This window comes from Puma concolor, chromosome C2 (genome assembly GCF_028749965.1).
Source record: "Puma concolor isolate L17-30 chromosome C2, mPumCon1.1.hap2, whole genome shotgun sequence".
Classification (NCBI taxonomy): Eukaryota; Metazoa; Chordata; class Mammalia; order Carnivora; family Felidae; genus Puma; species Puma concolor.
This window is the reverse complement of record NC_141675.1, coordinates 25,767,588-25,794,613: the sequence shown is the minus strand read 5'-3', so window position 1 is coordinate 25,794,613 and position 27,026 is coordinate 25,767,588. Positions and strand designations below refer to the sequence as shown.

The 27,026-nt window shown below is 42.0% G+C and overlaps 2 long non-coding RNA genes across 4 annotated transcripts in view; one reads left to right on the top strand and one right to left on the bottom strand.

Annotated features, from left to right (window-relative positions):
* Positions 1 to 2,322: 2,322 nt before the first annotated feature.
* Positions 2,323 to 10,044, top strand: LOC147577151 (uncharacterized). 3 transcript variants are annotated; one of them, XR_015239954.1, is made up of 5 exons: positions 2,323 to 3,214; positions 3,739 to 5,341; positions 5,466 to 5,728; positions 7,961 to 8,190; positions 9,117 to 10,044. It is a non-coding gene; the product is annotated as an uncharacterized LOC147577151 (long non-coding RNA). The 3 variants fall into 3 exon arrangements; XR_015239953.1 differs by having other exon boundaries at positions 2,323 to 3,903; positions 4,442 to 5,341; XR_015239955.1 differs by having other exon boundaries at positions 2,323 to 4,813.
* The window catches only part of LOC147577150 (uncharacterized), a 36,473-nt gene continuing 14,518 nt past the window's right edge, over positions 5,072 to 27,026 (bottom strand). The window contains exons 3-4 of the long non-coding RNA XR_015239962.1: positions 5,596 to 5,796; positions 5,072 to 5,178 (exon numbers count right to left, since the gene is read on the bottom strand). This is a non-coding gene — a long non-coding RNA (uncharacterized LOC147577150). The remainder of the gene's footprint in view (positions 5,179 to 5,595; positions 5,797 to 27,026) is intronic.

The following is a 27,026-nucleotide window of genomic DNA, read 5'->3' as shown; positions in this document are numbered from 1 at the left end:
ACTGGATTCTACTGAAATCATTATTGCACTCTATGCTAATTAACTTGGATGTAAATTTTTTTAAAAAAGATTTGCAACCTGCAAAGATGTAGATTTGCACACCCAAGTTGTTACAAATATGCTTAATAGTTTCCTAATGACTGAATTGAGTACCAATTTTTTATTTTTTTATTTAAAAAATTTTTTTAATGTTTATTTTTATTTTTGACAGAGAGAGAGAGAGAGAGACAGAGCATGAGCAAGGGAGGGGCAGAGAGAGAGGGAGACACAGAATCCAAAGCAGGCTCCAGGCTCTGAGCTGCCAGCACAGAGCCCGACGCGGGGCTTGAACTCAGAGACCACGAGATCATGACCTGAGCCGAAGTCGGAAGCTCAACCAACTGAGCCACCCCGGCACCCCGAATACCAATTTTTTAATTAAAATAAAGTGAAATTAACTATTCGGCTTTTTAATTGCATGAGCCACATTTCAAATGTTCAGCAGTCACCTGTAGCTAGTGGCTACCATTTTGGACAACACGGCCCTAGATTCTCATCCCTCTCAGAGTTGGCTCTGGGGCCTCCAGGGGCTGATGGGAGTGGGGGGGGAGATGCCAGTATAAGTCATGTCAGGCTGGTGTCGAGATGGTGTCTGCTGAGCCCTCAGGATCCTGAACACAGAAACCTTGTTCTGCCACTCAATCCCAAAAGCACTGTTTTCGGCCAGTTTTCCTGGAACCAGAGCCTGAGAAAGAGTTTCAGGTGCACACAGTTTATTGAGGGATGCCCTAGAAGGAAACTTGTAAAGGAGTAAAGGAAGCAGAGGAATGAGCTGGTCAGGGATGTGGTCTCAGGTAAATTCTAGCCTTGGTCTGATCTGTGGGAACTCTGCAATGTGAACTGCACTACAGAGTTCTCTCACCTGGAGACAAAGGTGCTGGCTTTTATACCCCTATATCCTTCAGTCATTGGTTCCTTGGGATGAGAGTGAGGATGACATATATCCTAATCTTCTAGGTGAGGTGGCTCATTCAATAGCAATTGTCCAAAGAAGATCACAGGTGGGAGCTTCAGGCCCTAGCACTTGTAGCAGCTGGGTGACGTGCGTACTAGCTAGTGAAGGAGATTTGGACAGGATACCGATAGCCCATAGCCACCTAAGCACAGAAGGCCAGGCCAGGACCTGACAATACTTTCTGGCAATTTGGCCTCAAGCCCCAGCATGTTATCATAGTGAGTAGGGCTGGACCCTGGGGGCCACAGGGGCTCCCTTGCATAGAGAATTGAGGTCTAGAATAGTAACAAGTCAGGCATTCTCATTGGCTCTTTCTTTCTGGGTCAACATTGAATCTCAGCTTTCTGCATCACACTTTTGAGATGGCAAAGAAAAGTGGGAAAAAGGAAAAGCAAAGAAACTGAATCCCCAAAAGGAGATACAAACCCTGTGGCCCAGTATGAAGGCTTGTTCTTCATTCATTCCTCTAAGGAATACTTAGTTAGTGACTCTGCTGGGCCAGGCACCGTGTGAGGTTGTAAAGGCAAATTCCAAGGAGCGGTTCCAAGGCCATTTTGAGCAATGGCAGCGTGACTAAAATACGTGCTGTTGTAGAGTTTTTGGTGTACAAAGGCAGCGATGGGCCAAGAGAGGTGGGGCTTGGGGAGAGCAAGGATAAGTCTAGGACAGTCTAGGTCAGCAGGGAGTGCTGAAAAGTATAGCAACAGGCCCCAGCGAGTCTGCCAGGGACTCCAAGGAAAGAGTTGAGGTCAGTCTGGGGCACTGGCCAAGTGGCAGGGTCTGAGTAAGCAAGTTAAGGTCAGCTTTCAGAAGCCCAGGCCAAGAAGAAGGGCTCAGGCAGATGGAGGCCGGGCACAGAGGCAGTGCAGGGTGCCGGGTAAAGAAGAGGATAAAAATGTATTTAGCACTTAGTTCTTGCCAGCCACTTTGAACATATTTAATCCTCACAATAACCTTGCAAGATAAGTATGAGGCTCAGAAAGATTAAAACAGTGCTTCTCAAACTTTAATGAGCCTACGAATCACCTGAGGATCATGTTAAAATGCAGATTCTGATTCAACAGGGCTGAGGTGGGGCCTAAGATTGTAGACTTCTTTTTTTTTTTTTTTTTAATTTTTTTTTTTTCAACGTTTATTTATTTTTTGGGACAGAGAGAGACAGAGCATGAACAGGGGAGGGGCAGAGAGAGAGGGAGACACAGAATCGGAAACAGGCTCCAGGCTCTGAGCCATCAGCCCAGAGCCTGACGCGGGGCTCGAACTCACGGACCGCGAGATCATGACCTGGCTGAAGTCGGACGCTTAACCGACTGCGCCACCCAGGCGCCCCAGATTGTAGACTTCTAACGAGCTCCTGGTGATGCTGATACTGCTGGTCCACAGACCATACTCTGAGTCTGGAGATGTTAAAACCCTTACCACAAAGTCAATGCTTTCATTATCATGAAGGGAAAGGCAGATCACGAGAGGCAGGAAAACAAAAGTAGTCTGGTTTGAGAGTCTAATTTCCCAAAAACACAGTCATGGCTCCGGCCCCTGGGCCCTGGCCTGTGGCTGTCTTCCCGGCTGGGCGTGGGCAGGGAGGTGTCCTGCCCTGAGGAGGGGAGTGGTCCACTCTGGATGCCTGGGGAGGTGGGGGAACTCCTCTAGGTGTTTTCCTGGGGGGACTCACTCATTTCAATGCATCTGATCCTGTGTGTTTTAGTCATTGTTCATACTGGCTTAATGATCAGTGAATTTGGAAAATATATTGTGGTAATAATTCCTTTTCAGGAGGTGCGTTTAAATGGGTAGGCTTAGAAATGAAACCAAATCCATTTCTCAGAAGTTTTCTTAACCTTTTCTTTCTTTCTTTCTTTCTTTCTTTCTTTCTTTCTTTCTTTCTTTCTTTCTTTCTTTCTTTCTTTCCTTCTTTCTTTCTTTCATGATTTGTTCTTTACCTGAGACCTTCTCAGGGGTCTTATTATTAAATTCCTTCTCCATCTCATTATGGATAATGGCATGAAGACTTACTGAAACATGTCTTTAGGGCCCCCACTAGTTTTTCAATTGTGGTAATTATTATTACATTTTTTTTTTTAAAACAGGCCTTGTATTCATAAGATGCTTAGAGCTTCTAGAATGCTTTCATTGACATTTTCTTCATTTTGATCTCCTTGTAATGCAGGAGGTCTGTGTTACTTCTCCAGTTGATTGAGGAGGAAATGGAGGCACAGAAAGGTGAAGTGAACTGCCTAGGGTCGCGTGGCTACGTAAGCGGTGGAGATAGTAACAATTTTGAGCACTGGCTGGTGTCAGGCGCTGTGCTAAGAGCTGTATGTGTAGTAGGTCATTTAGTCCCTGCCCCAAACCCATTATTATCCCTCATTTTACAGATGAGAACACAGAGGCCCAGAGGGATTACCTATTTATTCAAGGTCGCACAGGTACCAAGGGGTAGAGCCAAGGTCTGAACTGAAGCAGAGGTGTATCTATGTTCTATGCTAGAAAGGGAATGTTGCAATGTTTGCAAAAACAAAAGCAAAAGCATATATGAGGGTTTCTCCAGCTCTGTCCTAGAGTAATGGTGTCCTGGCTGGCCACAGTGAAGACCATAGGAGGCTTGGATTATCATTCTCCTATAGAAGGAAGGGCTTTGCCAGGCTCCCCAAATGGGTGGATGGTAAATAAGTCCTCTTAGAAGCATCTGTTGGGCCCAGCCAGCACTATGTCTGAGAGTATCTGACATTTATACTTTGGTGCAGGGCCAGCTCCCAAACACTCCCACCCCAGTCTGCCCCTTACTTCTTCTGACTCACCTTGCTCAGCCCATGTGCACGCCTGGGCACCTGAATCAGAGTCTCAGCTGAAATCAACTTCACCCAGATGGTACAACCGAGGAGACTTTCAGGAGGGATCTGCTTACAAAGGTGTGTTCAGGTCAAGGGAACAAACAGGATGTTGAGGCACCCAGAGACTGGCAGGAAGATGTTACCACCCTTTTAGGCTTGGAAGGAGAAAGGGGCAAAAAGGTCGTCTTACCAGAGCTCGTGTGAGCCGGAGCCATTGAGGAGCTGTGGCTGTGGAGGGGTGCAGCCAAGGCCACAAATACGGTGCAGAGCTGAATCCTCTCTTCTCCCACTTTCCAGTCTCTGGCCAGTGCCTCTCATTGCTGAGTCCAATCAGTATCCACCTGACGAGGGAGCCCAGCTGATGCAGTCCCCTGGGATCAGTTTCCCTGAGCGCAGAGCAGGGCAGAGGAAGGGGGAGAGTGCATGCAGGAGAGCAGGGCCAGGCAGAGAATAGCCAGCACATGACCACATCAGTTGTTTACCTCACAACCCAGACACTAGGCAGACCCCCTACCTCCTCCCCACTGCAGTCCCACATGTTGGGCTGAACCTCCCTATCGTGCATCATTTACTCCCTTGGCTCTGAGTTTTCTGACCCCAAGTTCTTTTTCCAAAGAGGCTCCCCTGCTATGAGGAAAATGGAAGACTGGCCAACAGGAGTGTCCTGATGTGCTTGAGAGTGGATTTGCTGGATGTGTAAGCTGGTTTTCAGGAATTTGAATTGCTCTGGTGTGAAACTGAGTGTATGCCATGCCTGGCTGACGGAGAACAAGAACTTACAGACTGAGAGAGGCAGTGGTGAGCCAGAAGTTACATCACGGTGCCTGGAGCATCATGGCCCCATAAAGAACAACAGTCTGTGAGGTCCACACCTTCAACATTTGAATGTTGAAGAAGGCTCTGAGTTTATGTAAAGCCTTTGACGTTGTGAGAACAGACTTAGAAGCCAGATTGCTTGCATCCAAATCTAGACACCACCACTTACTGGGTAAGTTACTTCACTTCTCTGACCCGCATTTTTCTCCTCTATAAAATAAAAGTAATAAAAGCACCTACCTTGTTATCTGTTGCCGTATAACAGATCATCCCCACAGTTACTGGCTTAAAGTCACAGGAGTCTATCAGGAATCTGCAATTTGGGCAGAGCTTGTCTCCGCTCCATGCCACGTCTGGGCCCCCAGCTGGAGTGACTCAAATGGCTGGGGCTGGATCTGCTGAGGGCTGGCTGGGCATTTCATTCTCCCTTTGCACAGAGCCAAGACTCTATGAGATTTCTCATGTGGTACTTCCAGCTCGTGGCCTCAGGATAGACAAGCATCTTATATGCATTTCAAAGCACTAGGAGCAGGTAATCTGGAAGAATAAAGTAGAGGTTTGGAGGCCATTTTGCTTTAATCCAGCAGTCACACAGTCTACTAACACCAAATTCTATTTGTCACACAGGCCAGCTCTAATGCGTTTGGGAGGGGACTCCACAAGGGCATCCTCACTGAGTGGGGAGCAGTGTGGAAGCTGGGTAGTAAGAGTTCGTACGTCTGTGTAGACTGAGTGTGCGAGAGGGCTGTTCTGGGGCCTCCGAGGGACTTGTCAGGAGCCATAGGTTATTGTGGTTGACTAACTCTTAGGCTTCCATTTTGCAGAGTGAAGTATTATATCTGAGAAGATCTGAAGTGCTTGGGGCAGTAAACGGCTTTGGAGGCTGTCTGGGGAAGGAAGCAGGGAGCAGCAAAGGAGCTGACTAGAAGAGGATTTGGAAGGGAACCAAGATACCCCTTAGGAATTGAAGAAGTCTTGTGGTGTGTGAGGTCAATCCTCTCTCCATTCTCTCCAACAAAACCTTCAGTAAATTGTCTCTTCTGTGAGTGCATTGTGGATCTGTCTTGAGGGGCACATCAAATGGTGAGTTCTGTTTCCAGGAGGTTCAGGGTGAGAGCAGGTGCTGCCCAAGGGAGCCTGGTTACACTGGGAACACTAAAGAAAGGAAAAACTAAGCAAATAACTGAGTGAATACGTGAACCCTGGAGCTCCCGTGATCCTCCACTAAATCATAATCTCTGGCAAGGCCTATACTCTCTTCAGTCCAGTCCCTAGCCAAATTCTGGTTAGCCTACCTACTCCATTTCCCATTTCCTTCCATCCCCACTTCCCTTCTGCTCTCTTTTGCTTCACATTGTGGGTTTTGGGATTGAAGTGATTTCTGTAGCATGAACTCTTAGTTTATTCATTCCTCATTCCACATTCTGATTCATTCCACATTCTGATGTGTGTTGAATGCTGTGTGAGGCCTGGCACCACGTGCAATGGAGAATTCTAAGAAAAGATGGAATTCATGGTCAGCAAGAGAGAAAAGACTGGGCTATTCTAAACGGCAGGAGGAAGCAGCTGCCCCAGAAGAGGCAAGAATAAAATCCTGTAATTATTCACAGTGAGGGAAGCAGGTTCAGTGGAGACAGTGAAGGATAGAGGGCCAAGAAAGGCTTTGCACACACGATGGCATCTAAGCCAAGCTTTAAATTAAGGGTGACATTTGGACATGAAGAAATAAGAATTTCAAGGGTAGAGATTGGGTGAGGGGATAATTTCTGACATGCTCACTCTGCCTTCCACACCAAAGTGCTGCTGACCTGTGTCCAGGCCCCTCTGGCTCCTTCCTCAGTGCTCTCTTGGCCCAGAAGGGAGCTTCACGGACATGCTAATAAAAAGAAACCGGCCCCTGTCTTCTCCACCCACTCCTCAAGAACCCAAGGTTCCTTTTCATCTGTGACCTTCTGGAGCCGGTTCTCTACCCTGGTCACCCAGTCAGAGAAGGGAAGAGCTAGTGTCAAAAAGAGCAGTGGGATGGTACACCAGAAGCCTGGGATGTGAGGAGGGAAACTGAGGCCCAGAGAAAGAACTTTGATGCTGTATTCCCTTAACAGTGCTCAATGAGTAAATGAATTCATGTCTATGTCTATTTTTTGCTCCATGCCTTTGACTCCTCAAAGGCATGAGATGAGTCTCACCCATCTTGGTGTCCCTAGCACAGAGCCTAGCCCATTGTAGGTGTTCAATATATGGTAACTGAACTAGCATTCTAGGGCTAGGGCAGTGGTGCTCAATGTATGGTCCCAGACCTATAGTGTCAGCATCAGCTGGGGACTTGTTGGAAATGTAAATTCTTGGGGCTTCATCCTAGACCTACTGAATCAGAAGCCCTGGAGGCGGAGTCCAGTAATCTGGTTAACAAGCCCTCCAGGAGATTCTGATTAAAGTTTAAGAATGATTGTTATAGAATATTTGAGCTTAGAAGACTTGCTCTGGCTTTGGGACATCAAGAACTCAGATGCTTTTTCTCTGTAACAGACACTTCTTTATACTATTCTATTGCCACCCACCATCTTTGCAAAAAAAAAAAAAAAAAAAAAAAAGGAAAGAAAGAAAAAAACAGGAAAAAGAAAAGAAATACCACAAAGATGTCACCAATGACCAGGAAGAAATAAATCAGTAATGGCAGGTTGTTAGCCTTCCTGAAAAAACAGAAACTTTGCCTGTAAAAAAATACATTCAATGATTTCAAAACAGACTTTTTATAGCATAGGAAGAGAGCAAAGAAAAATGTCAAAAAAAATTGAGCTGTGGTTTTATGTGAAAGTGCCACTCCTTTCAGACAAAACCACCTGCTCATCTTCCTTGTCAATCTCCTTTGTCATCCCAGATAATTCCGAGGAGCCGCCACCAGCTGATTCCTTCTGGAGTGAAGGATCCTGTAAAATTCATTATTTTCTTGATCATTGACAATGTTCTAGTACTTATGGGATGGGCAGAATTGACGGGATCCTCTTTCCAGCATATGCTTGTACCTGGCAGATAAGAACAACAAGGATGATTTACATATGCCCATAGAATATCAATTCCCAAGTAATCTTCGTCCTCACTGCGTGGTCAGTACTCTGCTGGCTTTGTATGGAATGGTTTTTTTCCTATCCTCATGGAACCCACAATCTAACAGGATGGTTTGATAAATGCACACAGAATGAATGACAGCCTTTAGATTAAGGCTTTTGAGTTAACAAAGTGTTCTCACAGATACAGTTTCTTTTTTTTTTTTTTTAACATTTTTAAAAAATGTTTTATTATTTATTTTCCAGAGTGAGAGAGACAGAGCACAAGCAAAGGAGGGGCAGAGAGAGAGGGAGACACAGAATCCGAAGCAGGCTCCAGGCTCTGAGCTGTCAGCACAGAGCCCAATGCAGGGCTTGAACTTGTGAACCTCGAGATCATGACCTGAGCCAAAGTTGGCCACTTAGCCACCTGAGCCACTCAGGCACCCCTCACATTTGATCCTTACAACAGATCCTGGAAGTATCACACAGTGGCTATAGCAAGGTAAGTTCCAAACTTGGAGCTACAAAATGAGCTTGCGATAAATGAGAAGGGAATCTTCCTGACTTAATAATCACTCATTGGGTGGCTAAATAGTGGGTGGCTGTATTCTCAGGGAGGCAAGAGAGGATTGTAATTGTATCTAAGAGAGCATGGATCCAACCAGTTATATAAGCCATGATCTGAAAAAAAAAAAAAAAAGCTTCTAGATTGTATTTTTTTTAACTGACTCCCACTAAACAGACTAGCTACGTTAGCTGATGTGCTGTTTTCTCTGTAAGACATTCTGATGAATGCCCACATCTCACTAAAAACTTCTGGCTGGAAGTCCAGTCTGATGTATGTCTCCTAATAACATTATAGACTTTCCTAGACTCAGTTGGGTTTGTTCCCAAACCTGTTTTATGCCAGTTGTGCCTTTTGTAATTATATACTTAAATAAAATACTATGTTAATCTGTGAAATAATGAGTGCAAAAAAAAAAAAAAATGATGAGTTCTTGTACTGATGAAAATTAAGTTAGGTGCTGTGAAAAACTTGGCCAAGGTGCTTTTTATTAAAGTTGCCATTGAATGATATGTAAATGAGACAACTTTGGGTTGAAATTGTAGAAATCTAGAAGTATTCTGCTCTCAGAGTGCTTCATAGGGACCTTTATGTTCTTCCTCCACTTTAAAGAAACCTAAAAGGAAATTGTAGATAACTCCTTGTAGGTGAGCTTTATGCAAGGGAAATGAGGTAAATTTTAAAGAATTGGTCTTAGTCCTAGATCAAAAGATTGACATACAAAGGTGCATTTAAATTTTGGAATAAAATGTTGAATGCGTTCTTTTTTTATAATTCCCTCATTTTTTTCCAGTGAACTTTTCCCCTATTTACTTAAAAAAGTATTCTGCTAACACACTACACTTATCAATTTTATTACATAGGAGGGCTTGAACTGAACTATGTCTGCATGGAGCACAACCAAAGAAGAGTCAAGTGTGCAAAAGAATAACAAGTCAATGGTGTTCTCCAGGGCTGTCCATTAGAGAGCATAGACTCAGGTAATTGCCCCTTGGAGCTCTTTCCCGTAGTTCCCCTTGGAGGGAATTATTGGATGAATTCATTATGGATTGATGTCACTGGCCATTGGGATTGTTGAACACACCCCATATTCTGATTTGCTCTTCACCAAGGAATCCTCTGTCTACAATCTGACCATCCATGTACATCTCCTCCCGGAAGAGAATGTGTTGATTAGAGAAGGCTTGAGTCCTGCTTCCTAAAGTTGTTAATGTTTTTCATCATAAATTAATGAATTATTAACATAGTGTTTAATTTATGGGAGACAACACCTACTGTCTCTTCCGATGCTTCTAGTGAAAACATACCTTGAGGACGATGGAAGTTTTCCAACGGTATTAATATATCTGCCAATTTTTAAATGTTGGCAACAGCAATGCCACCATGTGATCCAAATGAAATTATCATTTTATAATCCATGTGTTAGAATCTATGATGCAGAAAGATACCTTTTTTTTCTTTTTTAGTTTTGACACCTAACTTGGGGTCTGGGTCTCTGGATCAGCAAATGAGTTTATTTGCTATGGATTGAGGACCTACTATGCACAATTCACTGTCCCACATGACTCGTATACATTCAAATAATCCTAATAATCTACCAAGTAAGTTTTACTGTATTCATTTTATAGACGAAGAAACAGAAACTCAGAAAAGTCACTTAACCAACCCCAAGCATGCACAGCTAGGAAGAGCTGATATGAGAGGTCAGTTTTCTCTTGCTTCAACATTCTTTTTCATGTCACAATATGACATTATTAAATTAATCAATATTCCCTTTTCCATAATTAAAATTCTTGCATCACTCTAACTATATATATATATATATAGTTATATAACTATATATATATATATATATATATATATATATATATATATATATATATTTGTTTCATTTGGTAAACAATAACCACAAGTTAAGAATTCCAAATGCTCCACATTATCAGCAGACAGTCTGAAAGAAGACAGGGTCAGCCATATGACCAAATAAATGGGGCAGCATTGATGGGCTCCATGCTTGCATAGCCCCCTGAAATACAAAGGTGCTAACATCAGGTAACACAGCATGCAGCTGCTCTGAGGAGAGTTAAACACTTTTTCTGTGATACTTCAATAGCCAACACAATGAAAAACTATTGATCGTTAGCTCTTTATCATGTGCCAGGTACTGTGCCAAGCATTTGAAATGCGTTTAATCTTACAGCAAACCTAAGAAGATATCGAGGTGTGAAGTGTGAGCGAACTTACCTGAGGTCATGTAACTAGTAAGTTGAGGAGACCAGATTCAAATTCAGATTTAGCCCGGCTCCAAAGTCCACGCCCTTAACCACCTTGAGAGTCAACCTCCCAGTTAGAGCAACCGTTTCTTGAGTGACTATTTTGTGCCTGGCATGAAGCTAAGCATTTCATATATGTAAACGCGTTAATGTATATAATTGTATTTTATTAGGTAAGTGCAGGGAGTTCTATAGCACTTGGTACATCCCTGGTTATAACTGGTTCTTTATTGGTTAGAATAGGGTGATGGTGATACAAAGATTTGCACTTAACTCATGTTTTGTGTGACGTACCAAGTTTTAGAGACATGATGTGATATAAGGCAGAGATGTAGGGGTACCTGGGTGGCTCACTCAGTTGAGTGTCTGACTTTGGCTCAGGTCATGATCTCATGTTTTCTGAGTTTGAGCCCCGCTTCAGGCTCACCACTGTCAGCACAGAACCCTCCTGGGACCCTGCCTCCCCCTTTCTTTCTGCCCCTTCCCTGCTCATGCTCTCTCTTTCAAAAATAAATAAAGATATTTTTAAAAAGGCAAAGGTGTAGTCTTGGTAGCAAGACTATTCTGTTACATCTTGACTTTTCCACTTTCTTGTCTAGTGGCCTTCCATAAACTATGTTATAAATTGTGTACAGCCTCAGTTTCCTCATCTGTAATAATGAAGATGATAGTATTTGCTCTGCAGAGTTCTTGTGGAAATAAAAAATGGTATTTGTAAGGACTTGGAACAATATAAGAACTCAACAAAACAAGATTTTAAGTGTATGAATACATTGCCTGGCTCATCAGGAGCATTTGAGAAATGGTAACCATTATGATTGACATCTATATTATAATTATTTGCTGGTTTTCTCCCCCCCTCAGCTGATTGGTTGATTCATTCAATAAATAGTTATTCAGCATCCACACTATGCAGGCACAGAACTAAGTTGGACATAAAAAAGTGTGCTCTTGATATACATGGCTTTTGCCTTCAAGAGGTTTACATTCCAGTGGGGAAAATAGAAAAATAAGCAAATGTATTAGTGCATAAAATTGTGATAATTGCTGTAAGGAAACCCATGATGTGCTGGGAGACAGAAGGTGGGTAGAGTAAGGGGGCGGTCTGAGAAATCTCCCTTGAGGAGGTGACATTTAAACTGAGATTCGAAGTATGGGAAGAGCAGGACAAGTTTTCCAGGAAGGAGGACCGACAGGACTGAGGACTGGAGAAGTGGCCTATGTGGCTGGAAAACGAGTCCACTGGGAAAGAAAGAGGGATCAGGGACAGGCAGAGACTAGACTCTGTGGAGTTGTGCAGGTTGTGATGAAGGGATTGGATTTTATTCGGTGGAAAGCCATTGGTGGGTATTAACAGGTGAGTGTCATGACTGAAATGGTATTTTGACAAGATCATTTTGGACACGTGGAGAACAGAGGGAGCAGGGCAGGAATACAGCAAGGCAACCAGTCAGGGAAGGCTATTTGTAGGGGTCTAGGTGAGGAAGGATGATGACTTCGGGTAGGGTGTGCCAGCAGAGGTGGCGAGAAGGTCACAGCTTTTAGATATTATGTTGAGATTGTGTACAACTCAAGAGCAGGGACAGACCCAGATTTAATTTGGAATCACATAGGTAGTGAGATGCTTACACTGTGGGTGTTCAACAAGTGTTTATGAAATCGGATAGTAGAAATTAGATATTCTATAATAAGACTGACTATGGTATCATAGAAGATTCCAGTATAACATAAATTCTAAGAGAATGGGCTCTGGAGTTGGGCAGACTTCTCCACTTACTGGTTGTGTAACTCTGAGCTATATTTCTTCATCTGTAAAACGGAGCTATTCATGTGTCTTCATGATGAAGACATATCATGTACTTAAAATGCTGTTCTTCATCTTAATATTCTTCCCTCATTAAAATAAGCAAATTAACAAATGGGATAGTACCTCTTCTACTTTTAAGCAAATGTCACTGGACTGTGGAAACCTCTACCAACCCTGGTCATTATCCGGATACAAACATCAAGTCATTTCCTCATATCCATCACTGTCTTCTCCTCAGCTTCTTTTTCTTTATTTTTTAATTTTTTAAATTAACTTGTTTAAATTTTATTTTTAAATTAATTTATTTTTTAATTTTAATGTTTTAATTATTTATTTTTTATCACATTTTTTATTTGTTATCAACCATGGAAGACCCATATATGAGTTATCTACTATGTAATAGATTAACTCAAAACGTAGTGGCTTAAAACAACAAACATTTATTATCTCAATAGTTTCTGGGGCTGAGAAATTAGGAAGCAGCTTTGCTAAGTGGTTCTGACTCAAGGTCTGTCATGAAGTTGCAGTCAAGATTTTGCTGGGACTGTAGTCATCTCAAGGCTTGACTGGGGCTGGATGATCTGTTGCCAAGATGGTTCCCTCAGTTCCTCACCACATGGACCTCTCCCTAGGACTACCTGAGTGTCCACACAGCATATCACTTGGTTTCCTCCACTATGAATAATTCAAAAGAGGGCAAAAACGAAGCCATACACCTTGTATCCTGATCTTGGAAGTCACATAAATATCACTTCCAGCACAATCTATTAGTTAGTAGGAGTAAGCCATTAAGTCTAGCCCACGCTTGAGGGAAGGGATTTAGGCTCCACTTTTTGAGAAGAGGAATGTTAAAGAATTTGTGGACAGGGGCACCTGGGTGGCTCAGTTGGTTGAGCGTCTGACTCTTGATTTTGGTTCAGGCCATGATCCCAGGGTTGTGGGATCGAGCCCTACACTGGGCTCCGTGCTGAGCGTGAAGCGTGCTTGAGATTCTCTTTCTCTCTCTCTCTCTCTCTCTCTCTCTCTCTCTCTCTCTCTTTCTCAAATAAATAAAATGATAAAAATTTAAAAAAAGAATTTGTGGACATATTTTAATATCACCACAATCCATAAGATGCCTTAAATTTAAATCTTGATGAAATTTTCAAACACTCTCAGATCTGGCCTGGGCTGATCATTGGCCAAAGAGTCCACCTCTCCTTTTAATATCCTTCCTCCTGATACACACACATATTTTTTCATGACTTAATTCCTCTTTTCTTTTAATTAATTTTGTTGGCATAAAACAGGCAGTATATGCTACATGGCCTGCCCCCTCCCTGAATATCCTCAGATAATTTTATAATAAATTATAAAAATAAAATAAATTTATTTTTTAAGGAATGTAGCCACTGTTGACACTAAAGAAAGTAAATTATGAACACTATAAGGTATCATGGTAATGATAAGTACAGTTTACTGAGGGGTTTACTCTGGGCCAGGCATTTTCTTAAACAATGTGTGTGTCATATCCTGTGTGAGATCTTCACGCCAATGCTGTGAGGTAGATGCAGTTACCAGATAGCCCCCCAAATCCTCAGCCAAATGAGGGTAATGGTATGACTTCCCCACACTGATTGAAGCACAATTGGAAAGAAGCTAAAGAGAGATTTTTTAAATTGAAACCAACGGAACAGAGCAGATCCCAGAACTTGCGCCATGCATGGTTAGGAATGTTTTATACCAATAATGGAGCTGGCACTACAGATTGGGGAGAAAAGTATGGAACATGCAATATACTTACGGGAAAATTTTTTTGGGTTTGGTTCCTCCCTCACACAGAACACAATAGTGAATTCGAGGTAAACCAAAGAGTTGCGTGTGAAAAGGAAAATTTCAAAACTTTTAGAAGAAAATAGAGGAGAATACCTGTTTGATCTCCATACAGGAAACAGTTTTCTAAACAAAGAAAAATAGGCAAGGAAAGTATTGTCAAACTTGGCCCTGTGAAAATTAAGAACTTGTGATTATCAAAAGAGGGCAGAACAATGTGAAATACAAGATATAATCTGGGAAAAGAAATTCACAAAACATAACTGACAAGGAATTCTATCCAGAAAAAAACGTACGTTGTGTAATATATATATAAGACATGTTTTATAACACACGTTTAATACACACATATTTTAAAAATCAATGAAAAAGCAAAAACTCTATTAAAAAATAGGCAAGAGGCACAGAAAGGTATTTAATGGAAAAGAAACCATGAATGTCCAATAAACAGGGAAACATGTTCAATCATTTATAATTAGGGAAATACAAATTAAAGAATGAGGTAACATTTTATAGCCCCCAAATTGATAAAACATTTTAAAAACATGTTGGTGAAGCCATGGGTTAACATGAAGTCTTATACACTGCTGGTGGGAGTATAAATTATTCCAACCACTTTTAGAAATAATCTGGCATTATTGGGGCGGCTGGGTGGCTCAGCTGGTTGAACGTCTGACTTCGGCTCAGGTCATGATCTTGCGGTTTGTGGGTTGAAACCCCACGTTGGGCTCTGTGCTGACAGCTCAGAACCTGGAGCCTGCTTTGGATTCTGTGTCTCCCTCTCTCTCTGCCCCTCCCCCACCCATGCTCTGATCTCTCTCTCACAAACATGAAAAAAAATTTAAAAAAGAAATAATTTGGCATTATCTAGTAAAGTTGAACATACACATAAAGTGTTCTGTAACCCAGAAATTCCTAGGAATGTGTGGATCCCTCCTCCTACTAACTCATACACGTGTCCAACTGACGTAGGTTCAAATATGTCCACAGCAGCACTTCTATTGTAGTGAAAACAATAAAATACTATTTAAATGGCTATCAATAGGAAAATGGATCATCTTTGCCATACTTATACAATGAATACCTTGCTGCAATGAAAATTAATGACCTTTAGCTATGTACACAAGATGGATGCTTTTTTCAAACAAAATGTCAAGTGAAAAAAAATCACATTGTAGAAGAATATATGGACTATGATAACATACAAAGTGCAAAAACAGGCAAAACTGAACCATATAGTGTTAAGACATGTGTGAAAATCTATTTTTAAAAAAGTGATGGGATGATATACACAGAGCTTAGAGCAGTGCTTACTTTTGGGAAAAGGGAAGTCAGGAGAAAGACACGAAGGTGGGGCACAGAGGGGACTTGGGACTGATAATGTTCTCTTTCTTGAACAGAGTGGTAGATCCATGAAAGTTCATATTTAAAAAAAAATTTTAAGTATATTTATTTATTTTGAGAGAAAGAGCACACAAGTGAGGGAGGGGCAGAGAGAGAGAGAGAATCCCAAGTAGGCTCTGCATTGTCAGTGTAGAGCCCAACATGGGGCTCAAACTCATGAACTGTGAGGTCATGACCTGAGCCAAAGTTAAGAGCCAGACACTTAACTGACTGAGCCACCCAGGTGCCCCAGTTTATACTATTATTACTAATACTTTATACATTTTTGTAAGTATTAAATAAGGAAGAAAAACGGAGATCAGAAATGAGAAGATGACTGGAATGGATGGCTATGTATTAAATAACTCAAGGAAGTGATGGTATCGTTTGGAGATACCAATCTGTATTCTCTTTTATCTTCTCTATCAACCTTCCCTATTCCTCCCACCTCCCCACTTCCAAAAAAAGAAAACAAACAAACAAAACCATATAAATAACCCATAATTTGAATACAGTTATTTTAAAATTAAAATAAAAAACTAACCAGTAAAACCAAGATACCAAAGATAATCCTCCTAAAAGCCGAGAAGACTGTTCTGCCACGACATTAATTCCTCCCAGTCAGGTGCACCCTTTATGATATGAGCAGGAGGTGGTGATAATCTGGTCGAATGCTATTATACAGACAGCCCCTTGGAATCAGGGTCTCAGAGAGCTGTTTTTAACCTTAAACATCAATGCTTTTGTCCTGAATAATCTAGAATGCCTGACTACGTAGGCTGCAATCTGTCCATGTATGCATGTATCCATCCATCCTTCATCTGTCCGCCAGCATTGAGTTGCTCCTTCATGCCTGGGCTAAGGAGCTGCTGGAGAGGATGTGAACAGGAGTTAGAGGTAATCGCACTGCGGGATGACAGTGTGAGGTTGGAATCAGGTCTTGGGCAGACTTGGAGGCATGAGGTCACAAGGGGGTTGCTCTGCTTGCCTGAGAGGGCTTCATAGCAGACAAGATGACTCTGTGTGTTGATATGCCCTGATGCGCCTTGAAGATCAGAGGAAAAGATTTCAGACATGTGGTCTTCAAACTTTTTGTTTGTTTTGCTATGAACTTGTTAGAGAAAATATGAAAAACTATGTATAGTTCATAATTTTCATTTACATTTTGTTATGAGTTTAAGTAGTTGTAAAAAGTGCAAGTGTCTGCTTATGAATACCAACATTTTATTATTTTTTATTTTTTTTAAGTTTATTTAGTTATTTTGAAAGAGAGATTGAGTGTGAGTGGTGGAGAGAGAGGGAGAAAGAGAATCCCAAGTAGGTTCCCCACTGTCAGCTTGGAGCCTGATGTGGGACTTGGTCCCATGAACTGTGAGATCATGACCTGAGCCAAATCAACAGTTGGATGCTCGACCAGCTAAGCTACCCAGGCACCCCTAAATGCTGATATTTTAAAACAAACCTTTTGCACAGTTCAAAAACTGTTTCCAATGGAATCTATATTCTACGGTAATTTGATATATAATCATGTGATAAAAATACACAAGGGCAAACTCTTCATAAAGTATTGACATTTAAAACAAGACTTTTTTTTTTTTTAATTTTTTTTTTCAACGTTTTATTTATTTTTGGGACAGAGAGAGACAGAGCATGAACGGGGGAGGGGCAGAGAGAGAGGGAGACACAGAATCGGAAACAGGCTCCAGGCTCTGAGCCATCAGCCCAGAGCCCGACGCGGGGCTCGAACTCACGGAGCGCGAGATCGTGACCTGGCTGAAGTCGGACGCTTAACCGACTGCGCCACCCAGGCGCCCCTAAAACAAGACTTTTATATGATTTTTAAAAATGCTTCCAATGGAACCTGTATACCATGGTGATTTGACATCAGCATCATTTTAGAAATAGAAGAACAGGTTCTTAAACGTTGCATCATTCTTTCTTCTCTTTGATTCCTATTTCCCTTCTTTTTTTTTTTTTTTTTTAATTTTTTTTTTCAACGTTTTTATTTTTATTTTTGGGACAGAGAGAGACAGAGCATGAACGGGGGAGGGGCAGAGAGAGAGGGAGACACAGAATCAGAAACAGACTCCAGGCTCTGAGCCATCAGCCCAGAGCCCGATGCGGGGCTCGAACTCACGGACCGCGAGATCGTGACCTGGCTGAAGTCGGACGCTTAACCGACTGCGCCACCCAGGCGCCCCCTATTTCCCTTCTTTTACCTCATAAAACTTTATCCTTATGAAACATAATTTGTGTCATCTTTTTCTATAACAAAATAATATATATAAACTCAGAGCCTATAAGTCTCTAAGTGTTAACACATTTCTTCTGGGTTGAGTCATACAGTCATCACTGGTATACAAATTATGAAAACAACATAAATGTGTTTGGGTAATTATTATTTTTAAACAAAATGTTTATTGGAAACAGATCTTTTCATAAGATAGATATTTTCTTTATTTACATTGCTCTGCTTTTTAAAACAAATTAAATAATATTTCCATGTTGACTATTAATAAAATTGCCAAAATGGAATAGGTTTCAGCATCAGTACTCATTCTATTTTTTCATTTTTTATTTTTATGTTATTTAATTTAAAAAAAATTTATTTATATTAGAGAGAGAGAGACAGACGGAGAGCGAGTGGGGGAGGGGCAGAGAGAGAGGAGGAGACAGAATCCAAAACAGGCCGTAGGCTCTGAGCTGTCAGCCCAGAGCCTGTTGTGGGCTCAAACTCACGAGATGTGAGATCATGACCTGAGCAAAAGTCGGACAGTCAACTGACTAAGCCACCCAGGCACCCCAATTTTTTTTTTGTTTTTTAAAAGATGTAAATGCTGAGATATTTTGTTCATATTTAAGCAGTGGGATTGGAAGTTTTGTTATAGAAATGTCATTTTAGTTCTTTGAATTTTTTTGAGTTAAATGTTCAAAATCACTTCGTGGTTGTTTTTTCCTCAAAATTTATTATTATTATTATTATTATTATTAACATTTATTTATTTTTGAGACAGAGACAGAGACAGAGCATGAACGGGGGAGGAGCAGAGAGAGAGGGAGACACAGAATCAGAAGCAGGCTCCAGGCCCTGAGCCATCAGCCCAGAGCACGACGCGGGGCTCGAGCTCACGGACCGCGAGATCGCGAGATCGTGACCTGAGCTGAAGTCGGCACTTAACCGACTGAGCCACCCAGGCGCCCCAAAATTTATTTTTCTATTAATGTATTTATTTTGAGAGAGAGAGAGAGAGCGGGTGTGTGTGTGTGTCTGCGCCCGTGCACAAGTGGGGGAGGGACAGAGAGAGAGAGAGAGAGAGAGAGAGAGAGAATTCCAAGCAGACTCCCTGCGGGCTGTCAGTACAGAGCCTGATCAGGGGCTCAAACTCACAAACCTTGAGATCATGACCTGAGCTGAAAGGAAGAGTCGGACACTTAATCCATGGAGCCACCCAGGCGCCCATCAAGATTATTTTAAAAGAACACTCAGTGGATAATTGACATCTCCTTCAACTTTGTTGCAAGCAATGAATCAATACTCTTTGACTTGTGAAAATGTTTGTAACCATTTATTAGAGTGAGTCAGTTTCTCATCATAACATCGATGTTTCACATTGTTGCTTTACCAGGGAACCTGGTGGGTTTTGCACCGGAGGCAATGTATTCCCTAAGATGTAAGATGCAAGGAGGAGGGCCTTTGCTCTGTAAGGTGGAAAGAAGTCCATTTCACAAGAGGAACGTACAACTTTGACCTCATTTTTTTCTTAGGTAGATTTGAGAAAAGAGGAAAAACGGGCTTTGAGGATCTGAAAATTGACTCCCGTAAGAACTCAAGACTCACATGGAAAGTTGTCCAGATTCTTGCTATTGTAGTGTGGTCTGTGGACAGGCAGCATCGGCATCACCTGGGAGCTGGGTAGAAATGCAGACTCTTGGGCCTACTCCAGACCTACGGAATCAGAATCTGCATTTGATGGAATCTCAGGGTGATTTGCAAGCACATTCAAGTCTGAGAAACACTGAGCTGGACCACCGCCACTCCCCTCCCGGAAGAACGTGGCTTCGTAGCCTGGAATCTGTCCGTGTTCTCCGCGTGGGCTCCTTCCTAGGGTAGGCTATCATTTAAATACCTCTTCAGCGTCTGCTGCTAATGCTGCTGGCTTCCGTTCTCTACGAAGTCTGCTGGTTGGGTTTCTAGCAGCCTATGGGACTGGCTGAGCTGGGCTTTCTGATTCCAAATAATTTGAAAAGCTGCTTATGTAAGACTAGATGGCCCCTAAGGGACCCTTGGTAAGTGTTGGTTGATAGCTCTTGCTTCCTTCTCGCTAATGGTCAGATTTGGGTAGGTCGGTTTTCCTCCCTGAGTTTCATTCCAGCCTGTGATTTTGAATCACTTGATGTTAAGATTGGCAAGACCCGCCTGTGTCACGGAGAGGTTTCCTCCCATCATCCCTGTGAACACTGTCATTAGGGGAGCTGCAAATAGAATAGCTTTTTTTTTCCTTTTTTTTTTTTTTTTTTTTTTTTTTTTTACGGAAAATAAAAGCCCATTCACATCGAGGGTCAAAAGCTACTGCTCTAACAAGAAGAAAATGGCTGTGGTTGTATTTTTGAAATGTTTTCGCCTTTCTCTGTATTTTTTGCTGGGTTGACAGTTGTGCTATCTGAGCTTGGCCTAGCCCTCCGCCCTCCCTCCTGGCCCCACATTCACTCTCCATGTGTGTGGGATTCCAGATCTCTAAACAAGGGGGCCTGGCACCAAAGCTTCCCTCTTGGGCACAAACACCCAAGTAGCAGTGGTGTTTGGGAGCAGAAGTCCGTGGGAAGGAGCATTTCCCCGACATCATTCTCACTTTGCCTCCACAGCAGAAAAGCCCACAGTGTGCTGGACAGAGCAAGGACTGCCCAGAGTTCAAAATCTGCTCCATCACTCATTAGCTGAGGGATGCAGACAAGTTACCTAAGCTCTGTGAACTTCTATGTCTCTATCTCTAAGATGGCCAGCAGCTCGAAGAGAATTAAATGAGGCTTAGCACATAAGTAGCTGAATGGATGTATATAACAGATTTTCCTCCTCCTTCCAAAACAAATGGACAGTGCTTCTTAAAAATCATTGCTTCATAAAATCATGGGATTCTAGCCCAGGGCAAGTTCTTAAAAATCATCTCATTCACTCGTGAAGATACTGGCGGAAAAATAATCTGCACCGACGAGCCAAATTTCAGATTTTACAATAGCACTTATATGCCAATAATACTTTAAGATGATGGTGGCCAAGAAGAGACACATTTCTCTACTGCTGATCAACCACAGATCAGTGTTATAGGTTATGAGAGCTAAGTCAGAACATGCATAGACAAGAGGGATCACACAGTAGAGCAGAAGCACAGCACTGAGAGTCCTCAAATGCATTTTTTTTCCTGCCTTGCACAGCATTTTGTATAGTGAAATTATATACCCTTATTGGCAGTTTCCAAAGTGTGATTCCTTAGCAGCAGCAGCAGCAGCAGCAGCAGCAGCAGCAGCAGCAGCAGCAGCAGCAGCAGCTGGGAAATTGTTAGAAATGCGAATACTCCAGCTCCGGCCCAGGCTTACTGAATCAAAAATCCTGGGGGTGGGACCAGCAGTGTTTTAGCCGAGCTTACATGTGATTCCCATGCACACTAGAGGTCAGGTATTACTGGTTTACATTATGACAGCTTACAACCATCTTTTCTAATGCAAAGTAAAATGATATCATAAATGTCTTAGCATTTGAATTTCCGCACCTCCTTGACATATACTGTGAAAATTCCAGATATTACTGTCTGCTGATTCTTGCAGAGATATGCATGAACACAGTCACCAGATATAACTTTCTCCACTGTCCTGGGTGGGATTTATTTAATCATGAAGTAATAATAAGGAGAATGATCTTTTTAAAAAAAATTTTTTTAACATTTATTCATTTTTGAGAGCCAGAGAGAGAGAGAGTGCGAGTAGGGGAGGAGAGGAGAGAGAGGGAGACGTAGAATCTGAAGCAGGCTCCAGGCTCTGAACTGTCAGCATGGGGCCCGACACGGGGCTCGAACTCACAGACTGTGTGTGATCGTGACCTGAGCCGAAGTCGGACACTTAACCGACTGAGCCACGCACCCCTTTAAGGAGAATGATCTTGAAAACCAAGCAAATGAATCTTATCTCACTTCTGTTCTCTAGAAATACCTTTCTTCTAGAGTTACAATATATTTATAAGTTTATTACAAATTATACAGACCATTAGGTTTTCATTTCCACACTTTAGCAATTCCATCTAAAGACGCAATTGCAATGAAGCCCTGTGTTGTCTGGAACGTGGCAACGTCTGTGATGATTTTGTGGTGTCCCACAGGCAGAGGCTCTGGGGCCCCTCTGAGGGGTGTCATCGCTCAGTCCCACCTTCTGCTTCCTCTGATTTACTGCTTCATGGTTAAAAGTCAAGGAGAAAGTCAGATGTTAAAAGCCTGTACCACATTCTGCCTCTCATTCATATTCCCTTATCATTGGCTATTTATGAGTCTGCCACAATCCCCCAGATTAGGGATCCTTCAAGGGCAACTGTCATCTGTTTAATTCCCCTTCTACAAGGTGGGCATGAAATAGACATTCATGAACATAAGTGAAACAGAAGCCCAGCGAGGCCGAGAGGCTTACTGAAGGCTGTGGGTGCCCACAGCTGCTCCTTATTGCTTCCTTTGTTGCACCATTTCTGTTTATTGTGTGGGTTTTATTACTTACTTTAGTTCCATGTGGAATTCTCTAGAGACTTTGTAAATGATTGACTGCGTTCATCCCCAAAACTGCGGATACCTGGCTTTGTAAATATAGTGGAAGACAGGAGATCCGCAGCTAAAAGCTTCCTAATGAGGACAACTCGAACATGTTATTTTCAACATTCAACTCCCAAGTTTGAATAATTCATGAAAAAAAAAATCTGTTGAACTAGAAGTGACTGGGCTATTTTAATGAAAGTAGAGACTTGAAATGTTTCAGAGCTGGAGATTATGTGAGGGAAGTGCAGGCAGGGAGAAGTGACCAGCCCAGCACAGGGTGAGCTCAGGTCTTCTCTGACCAGGACTCCCATTGTCCAAGGTCACACCAGCCACGGTGGTGGTCAAGCCCAAACCAGAACCAAGACTTTGAGATGCACATGCTCAGCTGTCTCCACTGAGACACACAGCTGGCCACAGACACCAAACGGGGTCCGGCCCAAGGTCCTTCTCTCTTGCATTGCGGGGCCACAGAAGACACAGCAGATTGTATTTCCTTTTCGGTCTTCAGTGTAGCTCAGTTGATCTCAGCTGGCTGTACTTTAGAACCCCTTGGGGAGTGTTTACAAAATCTGGATGCCCAGAACCCACCCCAAACCAATTAACTAAGTCTCTTGGGGTGGGACCCAGGCCTCAGTCTTTTTAAATCTCCCTAGGCGATCTCAACCTGCAGCCGAGTTTGAGAAACATCAAGTCTAGCCCGTCTCAGTCTTGTTTCTCCTATTCCCTTAAATGCCAGCAGATCTCTCTTGTTACTTCTGTTTTCTTTTGCTAATCCTCAGGTTTTAACGCTGTGATCACACAGTTTACGTTTTGGGTGCCGCCATTCCAAGCCATTTAAGACATCTGCAAAAACCTAGCCCTGTAGTCTCCTCCTTATCTACTTGTCTCTCTGTTGGCTTGGTTTCTGTGTCCCTCCTCCTGGCCTCCACAAGGTCACTCCTCCAGGGCCTCACTCTCCCTCCAGGAGCTGCCATTTGTAGCCCTTCTCTGCACCTCCCCTCAACACCTCCTCCTTCTGAGCTTCTGCGGATGGCAGCTGGGGGGCTGGACTAGAGGGACTGGAAGCCCCCCGCTGGACGAATCTTCAGGGAGGGCTGCCCCTGTGGTGATTGGTCCCAGAGGGAACAATTCTTGCAACAGCTCTTCTCTTCTTGCTGGCTAAGTGTGTGGGTGTGCAGCAGGCATTTGCTAGGGAACGTCGGCAAAAAATAAAACTTTTCAAGCTTCAATTCTGCAGACAGATTGAGAGGCCCCCCAACAGTTCAGAATTGCCGAATCTGGCTCCATCCACCCACTTAAGCCCCAGGAAGTGGTAGGTCGAGTTAGATGTGTTTGGATTTTGTTAACAGTGGCCTAGCTTATGGGAGTTTAAATCAGAAGGGTGATACTTTAAGATAAACCAGTAACAGGTAATTATTGGACATTCACTGCATGTAGGGCACTGTGCTAGACATTGATAAAACCATGTGGGAGGTCACCACTGATAAAGGTGCTTTATGAACAATGGAAGGGAAGGAACAGAGGTTTGGGGCAGGCTGTGGTCAGTCTGAAGTTCAAGAAGAGCAGAGGGCTAAAATTCAGTCCCAAGGCAAGGATAAGAAGGAAATAAAAAGAGCCATAAAAGGGGGAGGAGGCGGGGTGAGTAACACTGTGTGTTTAACTTCCTAGGATTTAAAGTCCTGGAATTATTTGCCTAGCCCATGCTCAACAACCATACTGCGGTCTCCATATTGTTTTAATCTCGCCATTTTGACCCTCAGGACATTCAGACCCCTCAGAGAGCTTAGCAAACAGTATCTCAAGATAGCTGCAGCTTCTGTCTCAATCTGTCTCCCCTGTGTGTGTCTCTTTTTGTCATTTTCTGACTCCTACACTTTATCTCCCTTGCTATGTCTTAGATACATAGCATTTTTTCATGGATAAGTAAAGAAATAAATCTAAGCTCTCAGCCTATTACCAAGTAATAATGAATATTCCTGATGGAAATAACCACCACAAAATAAGAGTAACAACAGCTAAAACTACATACTGGGAAAAAAATGGCCTGAAGAATCCAACCTTGACCAAAATGTAGACACCCAAATCTGACTGGGGAAAAAATTGGATTTAGTAGAAATAATGGCCACAAAATGAAAGGCAGATGTTATAATTGGGAAAATTTGACACGGATGAAAACCTGAATCAGATTTCCTTGTAACATTTAAACAGCAAAAGAATTAATGCTGATGAAAATAAGTCCCATAAACTATAATAAAAGTGGTAAAACTGGAAATGAATTGTGCTTAGGGAATCAATGAATTTTATTACTTAATGACATTTGTTCTGGGAACCTTCATGCACAGTTGGTGGGAACATAAATTGGTGCAGCCACTATGGAAAACAATGTGAGGTCCCTCAAAAAAATGAAAAATAGAAATACCATATGATCCTGTAATTTTACTTCTCAATATTCCCCTGAAGAAAACAAAAACACTAATTCAGAAAGACATATGCACCCCTATGTTTATTGCAGCATTATTTATAATAGCCAAGATAGGAAACAAGCCCTATGAATGAATAAAGATGTCATGTATACATATATGCAATGGAATATTACTCAGACATAAAAAAAGAGAAGAAATCTTGCCCTTTGTGACAACCTGGATGAACCTAGAGGATATTATGCTGAGTGAAATAAGTGAGACAGAGAAAGACAAATACCATATGATTACACTTATATGTGGAATTTAAAAAACAAAACAAGTGAACAAACAAAAAATCAGAAACAGAATCATAAATAGAGAGACCAAACTGGTAGTTGCCAGCAAAGGAAGAGGTTGGAGAGTAGGTTGAGGAGATTAAGGAGATTAAGAGGCACACGTTTATAAAATAAATAAGTCACAAGAATGAAAAGTACAGCATAGGGAATATAGTCAATAATATTGTAATAACATTGTATGGTGGCCAATAATAACTACACTTACTGTGGTGAGCACAGCATAATGTATCTAATTGTCAATCACTATGTCGTACATGTGAAATGAATATGATATTGTATGCCAACTATACTTCAGTAAAGAAAACACTTATTCTAGGGGCACCTGAGTGGCTCTGTCTAAGCCTCAGACCCTTGATTTTGGCTCAGGTCATGATCTTGCGGTTGTGAGATCAAGTCCCAAATTGATCTCCAAGCTGGGCATGGAGCCTGCTTAAGATTCTCTTTCCCCAACTCATTCTGCCCCTCCCCTGCTTGGTCATTCTCTCTCTCTTTCAAAAACAAACAAAACACTTATTGTAGAAATTAGTTTCTTGATAGAAATCTATCAATGTTGGCATAATTTTGATTAAAACATTTATGGCCAAACTTCCATTGGGGTAGCATTACAGTCAAAAATTATCATAACTCCACAGAGGCTGCCTCCTGAAGAGGCAGCTGGGTGGAAGCTAAATCACAACTCCAGGGTAAAGACCTGGGAATCTGTATTTCTAAAACAATATGTCCCGTTTTGAATCTTAATTTAAACAATTTAAAAATGTTTTTGGAGCAGCTCACCTGGGTGGCTCAGTTGGTTAAGCGTCTGACTTCGGCTCAGGTCATGATCTTGCAGTCTGTGAGTTCAAGCCCTGCGTCGGGCTCTGTGCTGATAGCTCAGGGCCTGGAGCCGGCTTTGGATTCTGTGTCTCCCTCTCTCTCTGCCCCTCCCGCACTCATGCTCTGTCTCACTCTCTCTCTCAAAAAAAAAAAAAAAAAAAAAAAACTTAAAAAAAGATTAAAATGTTTTTGGGGGCAACTAGGAAAGTTTAAGCAAGGACAGGATATTAGATAATATTAAGCAATTATTACTATTTTTTAGGTATAATAATGATGTTACAATCATGTTTTTGAGAAGTCCTATTATGGACTGAATTGTGTTCCCCCAAAATTTAAATGTTGAAGCCCTACCCCCCAAAGGGACTATATTTGGAGACAGGGCCTTTAAAGAAATAATTAAGATTAAATGAGATCATAAGGGTGGAGCTCTAATCCAGTAGGCCTGGTGTCCTTATAAGAAGAGGAAGAGATACCATGAGTGCATGGGCACAGAAAAAAGGCCATGTGGGGTTACAGAGAGAAGGTGGCCATCTGTAAGCCAAGGAGAGAGGCCTCAGGAGAAACCAAACCCACTGACGCCTTGATCTTGGACTTACAGATTCCAGAACTGTTAGAAAATAAATTTCTGTTGTTTAAGTCACTGAATCTATGGTATTTTGTTATGGCAGGTCTAGCAAACTGAGACTAGTCTTTACATAGTAGAGATACCTACTGAATTATTTATATGTAGAACAATATGATGTCTGAGATTTGCTGTAAAATACTCTGGGGAAAAATGCTTCGGAAATAAAAATTTAGAGTAATAGATGAAACAAGACTGGCTAAGAATTGACAATTATTGGAGCTGGGTCACAGGTACACAGAGGTTCGTTACACTATTCTCTTCTATTGTAGAGCGCTTTTGAAAATATCCAAATAAGTTGAAAAAATTGACAGTGATAATTGTAAGGTGATTTTGATACATATCTAAAGTAGGTAATTACTGAGAAAGGGTTTTCCAAAATCTGGTGTTCTAACCCGGGCTGAAATAAATGTGTTATTAACATCTACTTATAAATAAGAATTCAAGTGAATTCAATAAGGTGGTAGGGAAAGGAATCAAAATGCCAAACACAAGCACGGGAGCTGTGGGCAAGGGA